The 21,458-nt window shown below is 36.7% G+C and overlaps 1 protein-coding gene and 1 pseudogene across 14 annotated transcripts in view; one reads left to right on the top strand and one right to left on the bottom strand.

The window, feature by feature from the left end:
- ATRX (ATRX chromatin remodeler) overlaps positions 1-21,458 on the top strand; it is a 324,331-nt gene that overhangs the window by 36,699 nt on the left and 266,174 nt on the right. Inside the window, exon 1 of one of the 14 annotated variants that reach the window (XM_057312665.1) lies at positions 19,623-19,641. The exons of the other annotated variants lie outside the window; for them this stretch is intronic. The gene's annotated coding sequence lies outside the window, so the exon portion shown is untranslated. Of the gene's footprint in view, positions 1-19,622; positions 19,642-21,458 lie in introns of those variants that run through there. 14 annotated transcript variants of the gene reach the window in all.
- LOC113242184 (U2 spliceosomal RNA) lies at positions 20,415-20,563 on the bottom strand (annotated as a pseudogene).

Raw genomic sequence — 21,458 nt, 5'->3', positions numbered from 1 at the left:
TTTTTTTTCCTACAAATTTTTATTTAAATTCGTTAGTCAACATGCCGTGTAATATTGGTTTCTGGTATAGAATTTAGTGATTCACACTTAAATACAACACCCAGTGCTCATCACAAGTGCCCTCTGAGGGTAGTATTTTAACTTACTTAAATCTTAATTCATTCCTTTTGAGCTAAAATGTACTCCATCTTGATAAAAACCTTCCAAACGTTTCTTTCCTAAAAAGAATTTAGTATGCTTTTCTTACAAAGTAAAAGCAGTAATACTTGTACTGATTTACTTTTTGCTTTAAAGTGAATAGAATGTATGGAATTTAATGTGCCTCAAATGGAACAAAGTAAATCTAAGCTTTTCAAATAGTTACTACGTATTTCCCACCTTCAAGTGATCTTTATTTTCTCTTTATTCTATGTAAAATCATTACATCTTTCCCTCTTTTTTTTAAGTGCTATGCCCACTGTGGGGCTTGAACTGACTATTATCAAGAGTCACATGTTCAACCAACTGAGCCAGCCATGATAAGTCTAGTTATGTCACCATACAAGGCTATATCATAATTATTGACTATATTGCCTATGCTATACATTACATCTTAATGACTTATTTATTTTATAACTGAGAAGAGTTTAAATGGAAGTTTTTCAGGTGGGAGATACTTGTGAAGATGATCTGAATTGCTTTTGCTTTGACATTTTAATTCTATACAGATACTTTAGAGGATTTTCAAAAAAGCATGAACAATTAGAAAGTTACATCTTTCAGTCCTATTCACTTATATTATTTCTCCTAGATTACAACTTATATTCTACTGAGGTGTCAGCTAGTTGAAAGAAACAGACCTATATGACTCAGACCTGAAAATTAGAAACTCAGGATTTTGGCCATTTCTGAATATCTTTTATTTAGTCATTGTGAAATGATAAGGAAACTATTTAATAGTTAAAGAACATACAGCATTTGCATTCTGGGATTTGGTATTCTCCTGGATTGGAGCCGTCAGCTGAAAAGAAATGAATGAGGAAGTTTAACCAGGGAAACAATTATTTGTAGCTTTTGGTGGTAAAACTGTCATAGAGTTAGGTTACACATGTAGGGCAAGATTCTCAAATATCATTATGAGTACACATAGAGTAGGAACTTTAGTTGTGTTGAGGCAGGAGGATTAGGTTTGAATAGGTTTGTTGTATTATTTTCCACTCTTCTATCAGTGCAGAATTTACTGATTTTTCTCTTGTTGTTTCTTTTTAGTTGAGTCCTCTCTTAATGCTAATCTTCATACAACTTTAATTTTTAGGCATGGATTACATAATTAGTTTGCTTCTGACCAATTCCTTTTGAATGCTTCAGTTTACTTAGAAGTCTTATAAAAGACAAAGACTTATCAGTCTTAAGGTGGCTTCTACAAAATTTAGAACCACTATTCTGCTTTTTAAATCAAATGAATTCGATCCAAGTTTTTGTGAAAAAAGAGATTCCCCCTTTTTTGTTTTTAGGGAGATATTCAGTGATAGGAGATTTTCAGTGGCTCTTTGTATTCAGGATACTTAACTTATGAAGGACTGCTTTTAAATAGATCTTGTTTTAGGACTTGAGAAGGTTTAGATTTTAGTAATGCCTTGTTTTTTGTTGTAAATTTTGGATTCTGCCCTTGGGAAGAGATTTATCTTCTAAGGTGATTATTCTGAGGTGCCTATGCCAGATGTGACTTGTCATCTCATATACGTAATTTTCATGTTTTTAGATGGCTGAGAGGCCTCAGTGTTTTTTTTTTTAGATAATGTAAAATAGATACCAGTGTTCTTTATTTCCTGTTTCAGTATTTTTGTTCCCATTTTCTTTTTGTAAAGGAACAAACGTATTTTATATCCCCTCAGATTCTTCAAGTGAAAGATGTTAATATTTCACAAGGGCCAAAAGAGGCATGTGGGCTTAAAAAGTTTTCATCTTTTAGAAGATACCTAGAGAGATCTCTGAAGAATTAGAAGGGAAGATATCTTTTAACTTCCCTTATTTGTGGCACAAACTTTCTTTCTTTATTTTTATTATGTTCAGATAGCTGGCACAAACTTTCTATCAGACAGGCCCATTGGTCCTTCCTCTATCCCACTATAAAATTTATGTTTAACATTATTAATTAGAAAGAGTATTACAATAGTAAGATTCAGGTTGAGTTAAAGGCCAAAAAATCTTATCATAGAGAATAGAAATTATAAAGCCACATTGTAAAACTTTGTGTCCTGGATACACATAAATGTGGATACCGACTTTTTTTTTTAATACTGAATTTGGATTTTTTTTCAGGAAGCAGAGCTTCATGTAAGGCTATGATATCCTAGGATGAGATCCTGGGTAGAAGAAACTTGTGCTTTTCTATCTCATTCTTACTATATAAGTAACGTTTACTGCTTTTTGGTCTCATAAGTCAACAAAGTAATAGTCTAGTTTGACAGGTAAGTTTAAAAAATATATAGATAACAGATTATTTTAATTTCTATTTCTGTTCCATGGTTTTATAATCTCTGTGGAAAAAAAAATTCAAGCAGTTATAGATTACTTCCTAATTAATACTTTTAAAACTAGAGATGTTCAGATGTCCTCAGATCATGTTGAATCTTTTAGTTTGAGTTTGTTTTTTCCTAATTAAAACATTTTTAAAAAGATTTTATTTATTTATTTGACAGAGAGACAGCCAGCGAGAGAGGGAACACAAGCAGGGGGAGTGGGAGAGGAAGAAGCAGGCTCCCAGTGGAGCAGGGAGCCCGATGCAGGGCTCGATCCCAGAACCCTGGGATCACGCCCTGAGCTGAAGGCAGACGCTTAACTACTGAGCCACTCAGGTGCCCCTAATTAAAACATTTTTAAAATTTGATTATAATTGACACATTCTAACTCCTGTTTGGAGGAGAAATTGTATGAAAGATGAAAATTCCAGTGAAGTTACTGTCAAAAGATCTATCAACAATTCAGTTAATAACCAAGTCACTTTTTTAAAAAAAAGTTTAAGTAATCTCTGTCCGATGTGGGGCTCGAACTCATGATTCCGAGATCAAGAGTTGCATGCTCTTCTGACTGAGCCAGCCAGGTGTCCCCAGGTCACTTTTTAAAAATAACAACTTTATTGATATAATCACATACCATACAGTTTATCCCTTTAGAGAGCACAGTTCAGTGGTTTTAGTATATTCACAAACCTGTGCAGCCATCACTATAATATTCATCACTCCAGTAAGAAACCCCATACCAATTAGTGGTCATTCCTCGTTTCCCCTCACATTCCCTACCCCAGATCCTAACAACCACTATTTTACTTCCTACCCTTATGGACTTGTGTATTCTGAACATTTCATATAAAAGGAATCCTACAGCATGTGGTATTTTGTGACTGGCTACATTCATTTAGCATGTTTTCACAGTACATCCATGTTGTAGAATGACTCAGAACTTCATTCCTTTTTATCACTGAATAATATTCCATTCATCATTTGATAGATATTTGGTTTGTTTCTACTTTTTGATTATTATTTATCATGCTGCTCTGAACGTTCATGTATAAATTTTTGTGTGAGCATGTATTTTGTTTTTTTTGTACCTAGGAGTAGAATTGCTGTGTCATATGGTAACACTGTGTTTAACCAACTATTTTTCAAAGTGGTTGTACCATTTACATTCATATCAGCTGTGTATAAAGGTTCCAGTTTTTGTTGTTCCTAGGTGGCTCAGTTGGTTGAATGTCGGACTCTTGATTTTGGCTCAGGTTATGCTCTTGGGGTTGTGAGATCCAGCCCTGCATGGGACTCTGCACTGGGTGTGGAGCTTGCTTGGCATTCTCTCTCTCCCTTTCCCTCTGCTCCCCCCTACCCCCCACTCATGCTCGATCTCTTCCCCCCCCCGTCTTAAAAAAAAAAAGGTTCCAACTTTCCACATCCTCACCAACACCTCCTGTTGTCCATGTTTTTGATTAACCCTTTCTGGTGGGTGTGAAGTGGTATCTTGCAATTATTTTTATCTTGGTAAAGTATGTATTTATCAGTTTAACTTTTAAAATGTGCAATTTAGTGGTGTTAAATACATTTACAATATGTAATAATCGCATGTACCCCAAACTCTTTTATCATTCCAAACAAAAACTTTGTACCCATCTTGATAATTTCTTAAATGGTGTGAGTCAACTGGATATCCATCCACATGTAAAAGAATGAAGGTTGGACTCTTAACTCCTACCATATACAACTTAAAGTGGAGCAAATACCTAAATTTAAGAGATGAAACTATTACAGTTCTTAGGGAAAAACAGGGGCTAATCTTCATGACCTTGGATTTGGCAGTGGTCTCTTAAAGGAGATGTAAAAAACTCAGGCAACAAAGAATAATTTGAACTTCATGTAATTTGAACTTCATGAAAATGAAGAACTTCATGCATCAAAGGATGCTATCAAGAGAGCGAAAAGACAACCACAGAATGGGAGAAAATATTTGCAAATCTTATATCTGATTGATAAGGGTTTAATATCCAGAATACATAAAGTACTCTTAAAACTCAGCAACAAAAAGGCAATTAAAAAATGGACAAGGGACTTGAATAGCTATCCCTTTACTTTAAAAACAATTGTGGTAAAATATGTAACATAAAATTTACCACCTTAACCTTTTTTTAAGTGTGTATATCAGTAGTGTTAAGTACATTTCCATTGTTGTGTAACCAATCTCCAGAGCATTTTCATCTTGAAAAACTGAAACTCTTTTCCCATTAAACAACAACTCCCAATTTTCTGTGGTTTCCCTTTACTTGTTAATCAGTGTCTTTATATTTATAAGTGTTTCTCGAAGACAGCATATAATTGGGTCTTGTTTTTTAATCCTCTCTGACACCTGACTATATCTACAGTGATAATGGGACACACTCTCTTAGTTGATGTATTTAGATCATTCATATTTAAAGTGAAATTTGATAAATAGTTGGATCAATATCTGTCATGTTTGCACCTGTTTTTTTTTTTTAATTTCTCCTTTTTCGTCTTTGGGTTTAATTGAACATTTTATATGATTTCATTTACTTTCCTCTTTTAAATGTTAAATTATACTTCCTAAATTTTTTTTTACTAGTTGCCTTTAGTTTGCAGTATACATTAATATCTTGTTTAAGTCCACTTTTAAATAACACTACAGGTTTCCCCTGCTATTGTAACATAGAACATTCTTATGAAACATTTCATAAGCTGAAATAGCTTACAGTGAAGAAACAATTACCATTAGTTTACATAGAAAAAATTTTGAACATTCCCAGACCTCAGAATAACCTCTTTTAGGCTTTTCTGATACCTTCGTACAGATCTTGCTAATGGATTCACAAAATGAATTAAGATAAAGCACAAATGCTCACAGACACAGTTAAAAGGTGAGAAGCTGGTGTAGTTCCCTGGGGAAGGAGCTTGGCAGTGCCATTATTGCTGCTCAGCATGTGCACTGCCTCTGTAAGAGCTTGCTGCAGAACAAACGCTAAATGTTCTTATCAGTTTTGTCTTCTTTCATAAAAGTGAAAATCCTCTGGATTTCTTTTGGTTAGTGAATAGTACTAATGTAGGTGTTGCATAAAAGTGAAGTGCTGGAGCACCTGGGTGGCTCACTTAGTTAAGCATCTGACTCTTGATTTCAGCTCAGGTCATGATCTCAGGGTGCTGAGATCGAGCCCTGGTAGGCACTGGGTGTGGAGCCTTCTTCAGATTCTCTCTCTCTCCCCTTCTGACCCGCCCACCATCTCTCTCTCTCTCTCTCTCTCTCTCTCTCTCTCACACACACACACACACACACACATACACACAAAAGTGAAGTGGCATACCACAAACTTTAGAAAAGCAGGGGATAACTGTACATCACTTTACAAGCAGTGTAGGTACCTTGTAACAGTATTCTCCGTTCTTATCCTTACTCATAAGCTATAATCACCCAATACATTTTTGCTGTTATTAGTTTGAACAGTTAATTATTGGGTCACTTAAAAATAAAAAACAAAAAATGTTAATTTTACTTTAATTTGTTCCTTCTCTAATGCTCTTCTTTTATGTAGATCTTTGTTTTTGACCTATATAATTTTTTTTCTATCTGAAGAACTTATAATATTTCATGCAAGCCAAGTCTGCTGGTGACAAATTACTTGTTTTTGTTTGTTGAGAAAGACTAGTTTGTTTTCACTTTTGAGGGATCATTTTGCTGGATACATGATTCTAGCTTGGTGTGTGTTTTTTTTCTTTCAACACTTAAAATATTTTATTCCATTCTCTTCTGCTTGGGTGGTTTATGACAACAGATCAGATAAAATGCTTATCTTTGTTCCTCTATAGATAAGGTGTCTTTTTCTCCTGGTTTTTAATATTTTTCTCTCTCTTTGGTTTCTGTTGTTTGCTTATGATATAGCTATGTGTAGGTACTTGGTATTTATCCTGCTTTTGTATTCTCTGTGCTTCCTGCATTTATGGTATCTGTTATTAATTTTGGCAGATTTTCCCACCACTGTTATTTCAAACATTTCTTCTGCTTCTTTCTCCTTTGTATTCTCATTACATGTATTTTACAACTTCTGTAATTGTCCTACAGTTATTAGGTTTTCTGTTGCCTTTTATTTTTTTTTCTCTTTGCACTTCAGCTTGGAAAGTTTCTTCTCTTCTCCTCTTCTCTTCTTTCTTTTCTTTCTTCTTTCTTTCGTTCGTTCGTTTGTAAAGTTTCTGTTGACCTATCATCAACCTTCACTGTTTCTTCCCTCTTCCAGCTCATTGATTTCTTTCCTTCCCTGGGTCTAGTCTTCTAATGAGCCCATCAAATGCATTCTTTATTTCTTTCACAATGTTTTAGATTTGTAGCATTTCCTTTTATTTGTTTATTACAGTTTTCCTTGCTCTGCTTACTCACGTATTCTTGCATGTTGTCTATTTCTTATTTCTGTCAGTAGAGTCCTTATCATATTAGTCAGAGTTATTTTAGATTCCCCTATCTGATAATTCCAAAAGTCTGTGTCTTACCTAAGTCTGATTCTGATGCTGTCTTTGTTTCTTTAGATTGTGGGTTTTCTTGGTTTGTTTGTTTGTTTGTTTTGCCTTCTGACATGACTTGAATTTTTTGGAAAGCCAAATACAATGTTTCTCGTAATGGGAATTTAGGTTATTAGGCTTTTAGTGTGAGCTTTTATGTTACTCTGGCTAGGAACTGGGCTTTGTGTTGTTTGCTGTAGCTGTAGGTACTAGAGGATTCATTTCTTTATAATTTCTTTGTTTTAATTATTTTTCTTCCCTGTTGTCTTTCAGTTTTGCTAGTAATTCCTTCCTTTTTTTCTTAAGGGCTTAAAATCATGACCCTGAGATTAAGACCTGAGCTGAGATCAAGAGTCAGATGCTTAACTGATTGAGCCATCCAGGTGCCCTGCTAAGAATTCCTTCTTAAATAGAGTCTATATTGGGCTTTCTCATTTGAAATTCAGTTATTATACTGGATCTGTGTTGATGTGGTGATAAGGATTTGGGGAGGGATAATGTTCTATAATCTTATCATTAAATCTTAGTTATTTTTAGAGGTCCTGAGTCCCTGGATTAAGGCCTTCAGAAGTGTTTCTTCTTTTTATTTTTTTAAGATTTTATTCATCTATTTGACAGAGAGAAAGAGAGAGAGAGAGCACACGCACAAGCAGGGGGAGTAGCAGGGGGAGAGGAAGAAGTAGGTACTTCACTGAGCAGGGAGCCCAATGGGGGACTTGATCCCAGGACCCTGGGATCATGACCCGAGCTGAAGGCAGACCTTAACCAACTGAGCCACCCAGGCGTCCCCAGAAGTGTTTCTTAGTCATTCCCCAACCTTAGGTGAGACAGGAACACTAGAGGAGGCTGAGGTTGTCTAATTGCTCTTCCTCTAGGTAGATTATGTCCTATTAGAGTAGTTTACTTTGAGGGCATGACTTTGTTAAGAGAATGCTTTGGATGTATTTCAGTAGGTCTACTTTCCCCTCCTGCTCAGGGCACAAGAAGATTTTCCACAGATTTTAACTGAAAACCTGAAAACCTTATGGGGGCTCCTGGAGGTAAAACCCAGGAAAGTGTCTCCTCCCCAAAAAACTGGGACCCCAGGAATTTTTTTAACTCTCAAATTAATCCATACTTGGCCTCTAACAATTCATCAATTACTGTTAAAGTGTTCCCACACCAGATAAGCTGTATCTGCCTGTCTGGTTTTCTTGGTGGTGATTTGCCCTGTGACCTCAGTTCTCTAAAGGATGTAAGATAAATTATAGATTTTCAGTTTGTTCATATTTTTTCTTATTAGCATAAGAGTAAGGACTTCTAATCCCCTTAAAAGTTGCAGCTGACTGGCTAGGTTTTTTTTGTTTTTTTTTTCCTAAAATAAATGGACTTATGTGAAATGGCATAATTGTCTGTGGCTTTCATTTTGGTGCTCTCCTTTGTTTTAAATGCTTGTGTTAACGCCTTTCAGGTCTTGGTCATTGTGAGGATTAGGTTTTAATTTTAGTTGGAAGCTTTAGGAATTGATTTTATGGTGGTTTGTTTCTTTTACTGTTACCAAGTTCTCTTTAGTTGTTGCTGCATCCAGGGGTATTGTGGTAAGTGCAGTGGTTTAAGCATGAGCAGTAAAACTAGAGAACTCAGGTAATTTCATGTGTGCATGAAGTACTTTATTAAAAAATTCAGGGGCGCCTGGGTGGCACAGCGGTTAAGCATCTGCCTCCGGCTCAGGGCGTGATTCCGGCGTTACGGGATCGAGCCCCACGTCAGGCTCCTCCGCTATGAGCCTGCTTCTTCCTCTCCCACTCCCCCTGCTTCTGTTCCCTCTCTCGCTGGCTGTCTCTATCTCTGTCAAATAAATAAATAAAATCTTTAAAAAAAAATAAAAAAGTCATTCTTTTTTGGATGAGTAATATTCCATTTTATATGTGTGTATATTTGTATATATGTACATATATGCATACACCACATCTTCTTTATCCATTCGTCAGTTGATGGACACTTGGAATGGTTCCATATCTTGGCTATTGTAAATAATGCTTCTATAAACATAGGGGTACATGTATCCCTTTGAGTTAGTGTTTAATATTCTTTGGGTAAATACCTAGTAGTGTGATTGCTGGATCACAGGTAGATCTATTTTTAACTTTTTGAGGAACCTCCTTACTGTTCTCTAGACTGGCTGCACCAGTTTGCATTCCCAACCAACAATGCATGAGGGTTCCTTTTTCTGCATATCCTTGCCACCACTTGTTTCTTCTGTTTTTGAATTCAGCCATTTTGACAGGTGTAAGGTGATATCTCATTATAGTTTTGATTTGTATTTCCCTGATGATGAGTGATGAGGAGCATCTTTTTTTGTCTTTTGACCATCTGGATGTCTTATTTGTAGAAATGTCTGTTCATCATGTCTTCTGCCCTTTTTAAAATTGGATTATTTGTTTTTGGGTGTTGTATAAGTTCTTTATATATTTTGGATACTAACCCTTTATCAGATGTCATTTGCAAATGTCTTCTCCCATTCCTTAGGTTGCCTTTTAGTTTTGTTGATGGTTTACTTTGCTGTGCAGGAGCTTTTCATTTTGATGAAGCCCAGTAGTTTATTTTTGCTTTGTTTCCCTTTCCTCAGGAGACCTATCTAGAAAAATGTTGCTACGGCCAATATCAGGGACTTTACTACTTTTGCTTTCTTCCAGGATTTTAATGGTTTCCTGTCTTCCATTTAGGTCTTTTATCCATTTTGAAATTATTTTTGTGTGTGGTGTAAGAAAGTGGCCCAGTTTCATTCTTTTGCACGTACCTGTCATGTTTTCCCAACACAATTTGTTGAAGAGACTGTCCTTTTCCCATTGGATGTTCCTTTCTGCTTTGTCGAAGATGAATTGACTGTATGGTTGTGGGTTTATTCCTGGGCTTTCTATTCTATTCTGTGTTTCTATTTTTTGTGCCAGTACCATACTGTTTTGAGAACTACACCTTTGTAATATAACTTGATATCCTGAATTGTGATACCCCCAGCTTTATTTTTCTTTTTTAAGATTGCTTTGGCTTCTTGTCTTGTCCATTTTTGCCATTCTAATGGGCGTAAAGTGGTATCTCAATGTGGTTTTGATTTATTTTTTTTAAATAATATTTATTTTGTTATATTAGTCACCATACAGTACATCCCCAGTTTTTGATGCAATGTTCCATGATTCATTACTTACATATAACACCCAGTGCACCATGTAATATGTGCCCTCCTTAATACCCATCACTGGCCTGTTGCAGTGCCCCACCCCCTCCCTTCTGAAGCCCTCAGTTTGTTTCCCAGAGTGCATAGTCTCCCATGGTTCATTCCCCCTATTGTTTACCCTCCCTTCATTCTTCCCTTTCTTCTCCTACCAATCTTCCTATTTCTTATGTTCCATAAATGAGTGAAACTATATAATTGTCTTTCTCTGCTTGACTTATTTCACTTAGCATTATCTCATCCACTCCCGTCCATGTTGCTGCAAATGTCGTGTAATCGTTCTTTCTGATGGCTGAGTAATATTCCATGTATATATGGACCACATCTTCTTAATTGTGGTTTTGATTTGAATTTCCCTGATGGCTAATGATTTTGAACACTTTTTTGTGTGTCTGTTGGCCATTTGTATGTCTTCTTTGGAGAAGTATCTGTTCATATCTTCTGCCCATTTTTCGATTTGATTATTTGTTTCTCGTGTATTGAGTTTGAGAAGTTCTTTGTAGATCTTGGATACCAGTCTTTTATCTGTAGTGTCATTTGCAAATATCTTCTCCCATTCCGTGTGCTGCCTCTTAGTTTTTTTGACTGTTTCCTTGGCTGTGCAGAAACTTTTTATCTTGATGAAGTCCCACAAGTTCATTTTATTATTTGTTTCTCTTGCCTTTGGAGATACGTCATGAAAAAAGTTGCTGTGGCCAATGTCAAAGAGGTTGCAGCTTATGTTCTCCTCTATGATTTTGACGGATTCCTGTCTCACATCGAGGTCTTTCATCCATTTGGAGTTTATCTTTGTGTATGGTGTGTGAGAGTGGTCAAGTTTCATTCTTTTGCATGTAGCTGTCCAGTTTTCCCAGCACCTTTTATTGAAGAGACTGTCTTTTTCCCACTGGATGTTTTTTCCTGCTTTGTCAAAGATTAGTTCCCCAAGGAGCCAAGGGTCCATTTCTGGGTTCTCTATTCTGTTCCGTTGGCCTGTGTGTCTGTTTTTGTGCCAGTACCATGCTGTCTTTGTGATCACAGCTTTGTAGTATAGCTTGAAATCTAGCAGTGTGATGTCCCCAGCTTCCTTTTTCCTTTTCAACAATTCCTTGGTGATTCGGGGCCTTTTCTGGTTCCACACAAATTTAAGGGCTGTTTGTTCCAGTTCTTTGAAAAACATCATCGGTATTTTGATCAGGATGGCATTGAAAGTGTAGATTGCTCTGGGTAGCATAGATATTTTAAGTATGTTTATTCTTCTGATCTATGAGCATGGAATATTTTTCCAACTTTTTATGTCTTCTTCAGTGTCTTTCAAGAGTGATTTGTAGTTTCTAGAATATAGATCTTTTATGTCTCTGGTTAAGTTAATTCCTAGATAACGTATGCTTTTTGGTGCTATTGTAAATGGAATGGATTCCCTAATTTCTCATTCTTCAGTCTCATTGTTCGTGTATAGAAATGCAACTGATTTCTGAGCATTGATTTTGTATCCCGCCACATTACTGAATTGCCCTATAAGTTCTAGTAATTTGTGGGTGGAGTCGTTTGGGTTTTCCATATAGAGTATCATGTCATCTGCGAAGAGAGACAGTTTGACTTCTTCTTTGCCGATTTGGATACCTTTGATCCCTTTTTGTTGTCTGATTGCTGTTGCAATGACTTCTAGTACTACGTTGAATAATAATGGCGAGAGTGGGCATCCTTGTCGTGTTCCTGATCTTAAGGGAAAGGCTTTCAGCTTTTCCCCATTGAGAATGATATTCGCTGTAGGCTTTTCATAGATGGCTTTTGTGAACTTGAGGAATGTACCCTCTATCCCTACACTTTGAAGGGTTTCAATCAGGAAAGGATGCTGTGTTTTCTCAAATGCTTTTTCTGCCTCTATTGAGAGGATCATATGATTCTTGGCTTTTTTTCTTATTGATATAATCTATTAGATTTGCGAATGTTGAACCACCCTTGCATCCCAGGTATGAATCCCACTTGGTCATGATGGATAATCCTTTTAATGTACTGTTGGATCCTATTAGCTAGGATCTTGTTGAGAATTTTGGCATCCATATTCATCAGGGAAATCGGTCTGTAATTCTCCTTTTTGATGGGGTCTTTGCCTGGTTTGGGGATCATTGATCTCTGCTCTAATCTCCATCACCTGCCTTCTCGTGTGTGGGTTAGGCCTGTTCTTCTGTTCCAGCTCCAGCTTCTTGAGGTAAGAATATAAAACCTGCATTTTAGATTTTTCTATTCTTTTTTTTTTTTTAAGATTTTATTTATTTATTCGATAGAGACAGCCAGCGAGAGAGGGAACACAAGCAGGGGGAGTGGGAGAGGAAGAAGCAGGCTCATAGCGGAGGAGCCCGATGTGGGACTCGATCCCATAACACCGGGATCACGCCCTGAGCCGAAGGCAGACGCTTAACCGCTGTGCCACCCAGGCGCCCCAGATTTTTCTATTCTTTTGAGTGAGGTTTGGATGGCTATGTATTTTCCCCTTAGGATCGCCTTTGCAGTGTCCCATAGGTTTTGGACTGATGTGTTTTCATTTTCATTGTTCTCCAATAATTGCTTAATTTCCTTCTTAATTACCTGGTTTGCCCAATCGTTCTTGAGCAGGGTGGTTCTGAGTTTCCAAGTGTTTGAGTTTCTTCCAAATTTTTCCTTGTGATTGAGTTCCAATTTCAAAGCATTGTGGCATGAGAATATGCAGGGAATAATCTCAGTCTTTTGGTATCATTTGAGACCTGTTTTGTGACCTAGTATATGGTCTGTTCTGGAGAAAGTTCCATGTTCATTTGAAAAGAATGAGTATTCTTTTGTTCTGGGGCGTAGTGTTCTGTATATATCTATGAGGTCCATCTGGTCCTGTCATCCAAAGCTCTTCTTTCTTTGTTGATTTTCTGCTTAGGTGATCTGTCTGTTGCTGAGAGCGGAGTGTTCAGATCCCCTACTATTAACGTATTATTATCTATACGTCTCTTTATTCTGGTAAAGAGTTGGCTTGTGTATCTAACTACTCCCCTGTTGGGGGCATAGATATTTATAATTGTCATATCCACTTGTTGGATACATCCTTTAAGAATAATATAGTGTCCTTCTGTATCTCTTACTACAGTCTTCAGTTTAAAATCTAATCTGTCTGATATGAGAATTGCTACCCCAGCTTTCTTTTGAGGTCCATTGGCATGAAAAATGGTTTTCCATCCCTTCACTTTCAGTCTGGATGTATCTTAAGGTTCAAAATGAGACTCTTGTAGACAGCAAATGGATGGGTCATGCTTTTTTATCCAGTCTGCAACCCTGTTTTGTTTTATGGGAACATTTAGGCCATTCACATTGAGAGTGATTATTGAGAGATATGATTTTAATGATGTCATGTTGCCTGTGAAGTCTTTGTTTCTATAGATTGCAAATTTCTGTTCTGTATCACTCTTGGGGTCTTTTTACTTTTATAGAACTCCCCTCAATATTTCTTGTAGGGCTGGCTTGGTGGTCACATATTCTTTCAGTTTCTGCCGGTCTTGGAAGCTCCTTGTCTCTCCATCAATTCTGAATGACAGCCTTGCTGGATAAGGGATCCTTGGCTGGATGTTCTTCTCAGAGCTTTGAAAATACCTTGCCAACCCTTCCTGGCCTGACAGGTCTTTGTAGACAGGTCTGACATTATTCTGATATTTTCCCCTCTGTACGTAAGGATTTTCTTCCCCCTGGCCGCTTTCAATACTGTATCCTTGCATCTAATATTTGCAAAATGCACTATGACGTGATGTGGTGTGGGTCTGTTTCATTAATCTTGGGAGGGGTCCTCTCTGCCTCTTGGACACGAATGCTTGTTTCCTTTGCCAGATTAGGGAAGTTCTCAGCTACAGTTTGTTCAGATATCTCTTCTAGACCTCTCTCTTTCTCTACCCCCTCAGAGATGCTGATGATTCTGACATTGGAATGTTTCATTGAGTCAGTAATATCCTGTAATCTACATTCTTGAGATTGGATTTTTTTGAGCCAAGTTTCCGTTTTTACCTTCTCTTCTACCATCCCATCTTCCAATTCACTAATTTGTTCTTCTGCCTCATTTACCCTGGCTGTCAGAGAATCTAGTTTAGACTGTGTTTGATTCATAGCATTTTTAATTTCTGCCAGATTCGCTCTCATTTCTGCCCTTGGAGATTCTATATTCTCGTTAATGTTTTTTTCAAGCCTACACGTCATCTTGACCATTGTTATTCTGAACTCCATTTCTGACAATTCGGTTATATCCATATCCATCAGTTCTGTGGCAGAGGCTACAGTCTCTTTGTCCTTTCTTTGCTGAGGGTTCCTCCTCCTTGTCATTCTGATGAGGAGAGGTTGCGGGGATGCACAGAGCCCAAATTATTGACCGGGACCCAGGCAGTGTGCATTTGTTTTATATGGACCTTAGGGATGTGGGCTTCTTGATTTTTCAGTCTGCCTTCTGGGGGAGGGGCCTGCCGCGTTGATACTCAGGCAACCCTGTTTGGGTAGAGTAGCCCCATCACTTGCGAGGGGGGATGGGGATGGGCACAATGTGAACTGGTATTTTTGGGGTTTTGTTCTCTGGCGCATTTCCCTGGCGGTTTTCTGTGCCTCTTCTGAGAGTCAGAGCAGCAGTGGCCATATCCTAGCCTCTGTCTCAGAACAGAGAGATCACTGTCTGCTCTCCACTGAGCTCTCCTGGCAACTTTAACTCTGTTTCCATCAGTGCTCCTAAAAACCCCGCAGCGTCCTGGGATGTGTACCCCACAGCCACTCTTCCATCCCTCGCTTCCAGTGCTGGTACGTCTCTGTCCTTTGTGCTTCTAACACCGCCAGCCGCCCCTGGTTCCCGCGTGCGCTCCCGAGCTCCCTGTTTCGGTGTGGTTCACGCGCGCTCCGGAGCGCTGGTTTTCCAACTGGTCGTGCGTGGGCTTCAGAGCTCCTGGTTTTAGTCTAGTTCGAGTTTGCGCTCTGGAGATCTGGTTTTCAGTTTGGACACACACGCTCCCGAGCTCCCGGTTTCAGTCCGGTTCCAATGAGCGCTCCGGAGCTCTGGTTTTCAGTCTGGTTGCGCGCACATTCCCGGGCTCACGGTCTCAGTCTGCTTTCCTGCTGGTGCCAGCCTGCCAGTCCGCGAGTTCGGCCCACTTCCCAGTGCAGGTGGCTACTCCTTCCCACTGTCTGAGTGCGGCGGCTCCCTCCCCCTTCTGTTTGTCTTCCGATATCTGTTTGTCTTCCGATATCTGTTTGCTGATTCACAGCTCCTCGCTTTGTACCTCAATAATCAGCGCTGGAGATGTTCATTTGTAGAGATCCAGATGTATCTTTCTACGTCTTGAGCTGATTTCGTGGGTGTTCAGGATGATCTGGTATATATCCATCTCGATTCAGGGGACCACCTGTGAAAGGGTCCCCTACTCCTCTGTCATCTTTTTCCCCCTCCATGAGAAAAATAGGTATTAACTCTTAATTGTTTCGTAGAATTTGCCTGTGAAGCCGTCTGGTCCTGGACTTGTGTTTGTTGGAATTTTTTTGATTACTGATTGAATTTCTTTCCTGGTTATTGGTCTGTTCAAATTTTCTGTTTCTTCCTGTTTCAGTTTTGGTAATTTTTATGTTTCTAAAGAATTTATCAGTTTGTTGTGGGTTGTCTAATCTGTTGGGATTATGATTTTTCATAATCTGTTAGTTGTATTTTTCTGGTGTTGGTTGTTATTTCTTTTCGCTCATTTATGATTTTAGTAATTGGAGTCCTTTTTTTTTTTTCCTTGATAAGTCTGTGTAGAGGTTTATCAATTTTGTTGATATTTTTAAAGATCCAGCTCATGGTTTCATTGATCTCTTCTATTGTTTTGTTGTTGTTGTTTCTATATCGTTTATTTCTGCTCTAATCTTTATTTCCTTCTGCTGGTTTTAGGTTTTGTTTGTTTTTCTTTTACTAGCTCCTTTAGGTGTAAGGTTAGGTTGTTTATTTGAGATTTTTCTTGCATCTTGAGATATTCCTGTATTGCTAAAAACTTTCCTCTTGGGGCGCCTGGGTAGCGCAGTCGTTAAAGCGTCTGCCTTCGGCTCAGGGCGTGATCCCGGCGTACCGGGATCGAGTCCCACATCGGGCTCCTCTGCTGTGAGCCTGCTTCTTCCTCTCCCACTCCCCCTGCTGTGTTCCCTCTCTCGCTGGCTGTCTCTCTGTCACATAAATAAATAAAATCTTTAAAAAAAACAACAAAAAAAAAACAAAAAAAACTTTCCTCTTAGAACCACTTTTGCTTCCTCCCAGAGGTTTTGGACCATTGTGTTTTCATTTTCCTTTGTTTCCATGTCTTGTTTTATTTCTTCTTTGATTTCTTGGTTGACCCATTCATTGTTTAGTAGCATGTTATTTAACCTCCATGTATTTCTGGTCTTTCCAAATTTTTTCTTGTGGTTGGCTTCTAGTTTCATAGTGTTGTGGTTAGAGAATATGTATGGTATGACTTCGATCTTTTTAATTATTTGGGGCTTTTTTGGGTGCTGATGCGAGGAGAAGTTGTTTTATTATTAAAATCATATGGAAATTAAAATTTAATGGTATTTCCTTCAGGATTTTAAATTCTTTAAATTTGGTAGATGAAGCTGTAGCTTTTAGTCCGTATTGATTCATGTGGCTCTAGTTCATTTAATTGCTGTATAGTATTTTGTTTTGTGAACATACAATCTATTTGTTCTTTTTTTTGTGTTTGTGTGAATAATTGGTTTATTTCCAAATTTTCTCTCATGTAAGCAGTGCTGCGGTTTGTCTGTTCTTTGTTCATATCTTTAGCGGCTATGTGCAACACAAACTTTCTAATAACTTTATAATATTTGCCTGATATAGCAGGCCTTTTTAAGATATTTACCATTTTAACCATTTCTAAGTATATGATTCATTGCCTTTAGGTACATATATTTGCATTCTTGCACAATCATTACACTCTCCATTTCCAGAACTTTTTCGTCTTTTCCAACACAAAACAATACCCATTAAATAGTAAATGTGTATTACTTCCCCCTTCCAGTCCTGTAATGTGCTTTCTGTCCCTATAAATTTGACTATATTAGGAACTTCAACTATGTGGAGTTACACAGTATTTGTCCTTTTGCTGTGTTTGGTTTATTCATTTAGTATGTTTTCAGAGTTCATTTATATTATAGCATGTATCAGAATTTCATTCCTTTTTGGGGAGTATCATTCCTTTTATTTCACATATCTGTTGTGTTTTATTTTTCCATTTATCTCTCTTTGACAGATTTTGGTTATTTGTACCTTTTGGCTGTTATAAATAATGCTGGTATGAGTGTTGGTGTGTACGTCCCAGCTTTCATTTCTTTTAGATACATACTTGGAGGTGGAATTACTGGGTCATATGGTAATGCCATATTTAACTTTTTGAAGTAATACCATACTGGTTTTCTGTAGTGCATGAACCATTTGATATTCCTGCCAGCAGTACATTCAGGGTTCCAATTTCTCCACTTCCTCATCAAGACTTATTTCTGTTTTTTTGTAATATAAATGGGTGTGAAATGGTATCTTATTTTGGTTTTGATTTGCTTTTCCCTAATGATTAGCAATGTAGAGCCTCTTTTTGTGAGCTCATTGGATATTTGTACATCTTTTTTTCTTGAGAAATGTCTATTTAAGTCATTTGCTTATTTATAAGTCTGTTTTTTTGTTGTTGAGTTCTCGGATTTTCTTATTTATTTTGGATACCAATACCATTTCAGATATATGATTTAGAAATATTTTCTCATGTTCTCTGGGTTGTGTTTTCAATCTCTTGGTGGTGTCCTTTGATGCACAAAAGGTATTCATTTTGATGAAATCCAGTTTGTCTATTTTTTTTTCTTTTGTTGCATTTTACTTTTGGTGTCATATTCATGAAATGTTCATGAAATACAATGTCATGAAGATTTTTTCCTATGTTTTCTTCCAGTAATTTAATAGTTTACGTACTATGTTTAGTTCTTTGATTTTTCTGTGTTAATTTTTATATGTGATATCAGGCAAGGGTCCACCTTCATTCTTTAGCATGTGGATATCCAGTTTTCCCAGTACTATTTTTTGAAAGAACCACCCTTTCTCAATTGAATTATCTTGACACCCTTGTTGGAAATCATTGACCATATCTACACAAGGGCTTAGTTTTGAGTTTTCTGTTCCATTGGTCTATATGTTTGTCCTTATGTTGATACCACACTGTTTTGATTATATTAGCTCTGCTGTTAGTTTTGAAATCAAGAAATGTGAGTTCTCCAGCTTACTTCTTTTTCATGATTGTTTTGGTTTTTTGGAATTCCATGAGCTTCTCCATGAATTTTAGGATGGGTTTTTCTATTTTTGCAGAAAATGCTGTTGGATTTTGATAGGAGTTGTAATGAATCTCTAGGTCGTTTGTGTATAATTGTTATTTTAACAATATTAACTTTTTCTGACCCATCAACACAGTGTATCTTTCCATTTATTTGTGTCTTTAATTTTTTTCAGCAGTGAAAACAGTGCTGTTTTACAATTTTCAGTGTATAAATCTTTTGCCACCTTGGTTAAATTAATTCTAAAATATTTAATTGTTTTCAGTGCTATTGTAAATGGAATTGTTTTCTTAATTTCCATTTTGGACTGTTAATTGTTAGTGTGTAGAAATGCAACTGGTTTTTGTGTGTTGAATTTGTATACACTAACTTTACTGAACTTGTTTATTAACAGTCTCAGAATTTTTTTTGTGATATATTTAAGGTTTTCTCCATAATAAGGAGCCATTGTGTGAACAGAAATAATGTAACTCTTTCCAGTTTAGATAATAATATTTTTATCAATGCTATTTTAAGCAATCATGAAGTGAACAAAAATTTTAAATTACTTACCATTCATTTTTCTATAAAAAAACCATTTTGGTCAATGTGATCATACCAATTATATAAGCAAATTTCAGAGACTGTGTGGTCCATTGTTGTGTCTTAAACACAGCAGCCCATCTATGGGAACAGATAGATGAATGAGTTAAAAGTGATAAATAGTTTTGTAAGACATTATCATTGAAGAAGTGTGGGTAATGAATACACAGAATCTTAGAACTGCATGTGAATCTACATTTATCTCATAATAAAAAATTCAGTTTAAGAAGTGGCTAGTTCCTGTATGCATAAACATCTCCAAAATAATAGTATAAAAGAATACACATAAAATATTTGGAATTCCAGTTCCTCATGGAAAAAAATAAAGTAGTAAAACATTCAAAGGAAAGAACACAGCTTGTAGTTAAGAATACTGACATTAGGATTCAAAATTTGTCTAAAATCTAGTCATTCATGATATGGTTAGTTTACAGGAAGAATTAAATTTTTTTTGATCCACTTGCAGATAGGCGCGTCAGATTTCACAAGTCATCTGTATCAAGCCACTGTTGAAATTGTGTGACGGTAAGCATGAAGGCCGAACACATTGTTCCTCAGTGGAGATTTTTAAGTACTCTTCAAGGATGGTTTTAAGGACTGACTTAGCATCTAAAGTTAAGAAATGTATATTAGTACTGGTTGAGTCAGCTTCACATTTTGGTAGAGGGAGGAAGAGAGTAACAACTGTGTCTATATTTAATAAATATCATTTGTAATAGTTCATAGTTACAAAACTGGTAAGTTAATGTGTGTGGTTTTGCCTTAGGAAGATTGTTCACTTTACAAAAGGATTGATAAATGTTGGCTTTTTAAATAGTTGGTTTTGGTGTATTTAAAATACCATTTCCACAAATGAGACTTAGACAATTACAAGGATCATCTCTAAAGTGTGATTCTAAAAATGAGACAGATTTAAAAAACTGACATCAGAGCTTTTATATGCAGATGAGTATTTCCCTTCTAAGTATTAGCTGTAGGAGGCCATGCTGATACCAGTGATGTCACTCCTGAGGACATTTTAAGAACTCTCCTTTTGTAACCCATTTAGAAGTCAAGCAAGAAAAGAAATATTCAGGAATACTTCACATTTTAGCAAAAACTAATTTTACCCAACTTGATAGCTCACCACATTTGATTATAAATGACATTTGGTTATTTGCAAAAATCACATATACCCTCAAAGAGAGAAGATTTTTCAAATATATGGGCAAATTTTTTTAAGTATCAAAAATTTTTTTTTACCACTTGGCTTCTACCTGGTTTCATAATTTATAATATAACACAAACATGTTTATGTCTAAAAGTACTATCCTTCACAGAAGGAAAGATTTCTACTGATAGTATCCAACTGTTTTAATTTTTACATCTGGCGATACTAATATTAACGGGTTATGCTGATTTATCCATAGTCCTACACTTGATCTTAGCCAAAAGGCCGAGAAGCGATTGATTTATCCATAGTCCTGAACTCAGCTACAGTATGAATTCATGTGATCGCTGGCTTTGTGGTCGTATTTCTGTGAGTTCTAGGAATGAGTGAGACAATCGTTATTCTGCCAGTTTGCTATACTCTTTTCTAAAGAACAACTTTTTTGCTCTTTGTAATCTGTTGATGGGCCAATATGTAGAATGACATCATTTGTGCTTATTTTTGAATTTTGGTTATAAGGAATTTTGTGTGCCATTGATAGACATGTAGCATCTTTTGCTCTGGTTCCATTTTCTAATTTAAGATTAAGGACTTTGAGTAACTTGACAATTTTTCATATATCTAAGTGTTTTTGAAAGCAAGGTTATGGCAAAAAGTAGAAATTACACCAAGTTTTGGTACCTTTATTCTAGAGACAAGTTTGTTTCAAAATTTTGTAAAAACAAAACAAAAAAACCCTCTTCATCAAAACAAAACCACCAAAATCCTGCGCAGTAGTATGTGTGTTGGATCTCATTCTTTTTCCTTCCCTTAATATTCTGGGTTCTCTCTAGCTAAACGTAGGAAAATGGTGCAGAGGGGACTGTTGGCCTTGGGGTGGGCCCAGTGCACTGCTTGAATGGGGATGGTGCCTGCCCAGGAAGCACCAACACAGCTGTTAACCCATTCAGTGTTTTAATTTGCATTCTGTTGATTATTAGTGAGGTTGTAGTGCTCTTTCTCCCAATTTTTTGTTACCCGGTTGTATTCCCTTTTTATTTATTTATTTATTTATTTATTTGTCTGTCTTTTTTTTTTTTTTTTTAATTAATGATTTTTTATTATGTTAGTCACCATACAGTACATCCCCGGTTTCCAATGTAAAGCTCGATGATTCATTAGTTGCATATAACACCCAGTGCACCATGCAATA

The sequence above is a fragment of the Ursus arctos genome, chromosome X, assembly GCF_023065955.2.
Source record: "Ursus arctos isolate Adak ecotype North America chromosome X, UrsArc2.0, whole genome shotgun sequence".
In the NCBI taxonomy this organism is placed as follows: domain Eukaryota; kingdom Metazoa; phylum Chordata; class Mammalia; order Carnivora; family Ursidae; genus Ursus; species Ursus arctos.
Note: the sequence above shows the minus strand (reverse complement) of the source record. Positions and strands in the feature narration are given on the sequence as shown.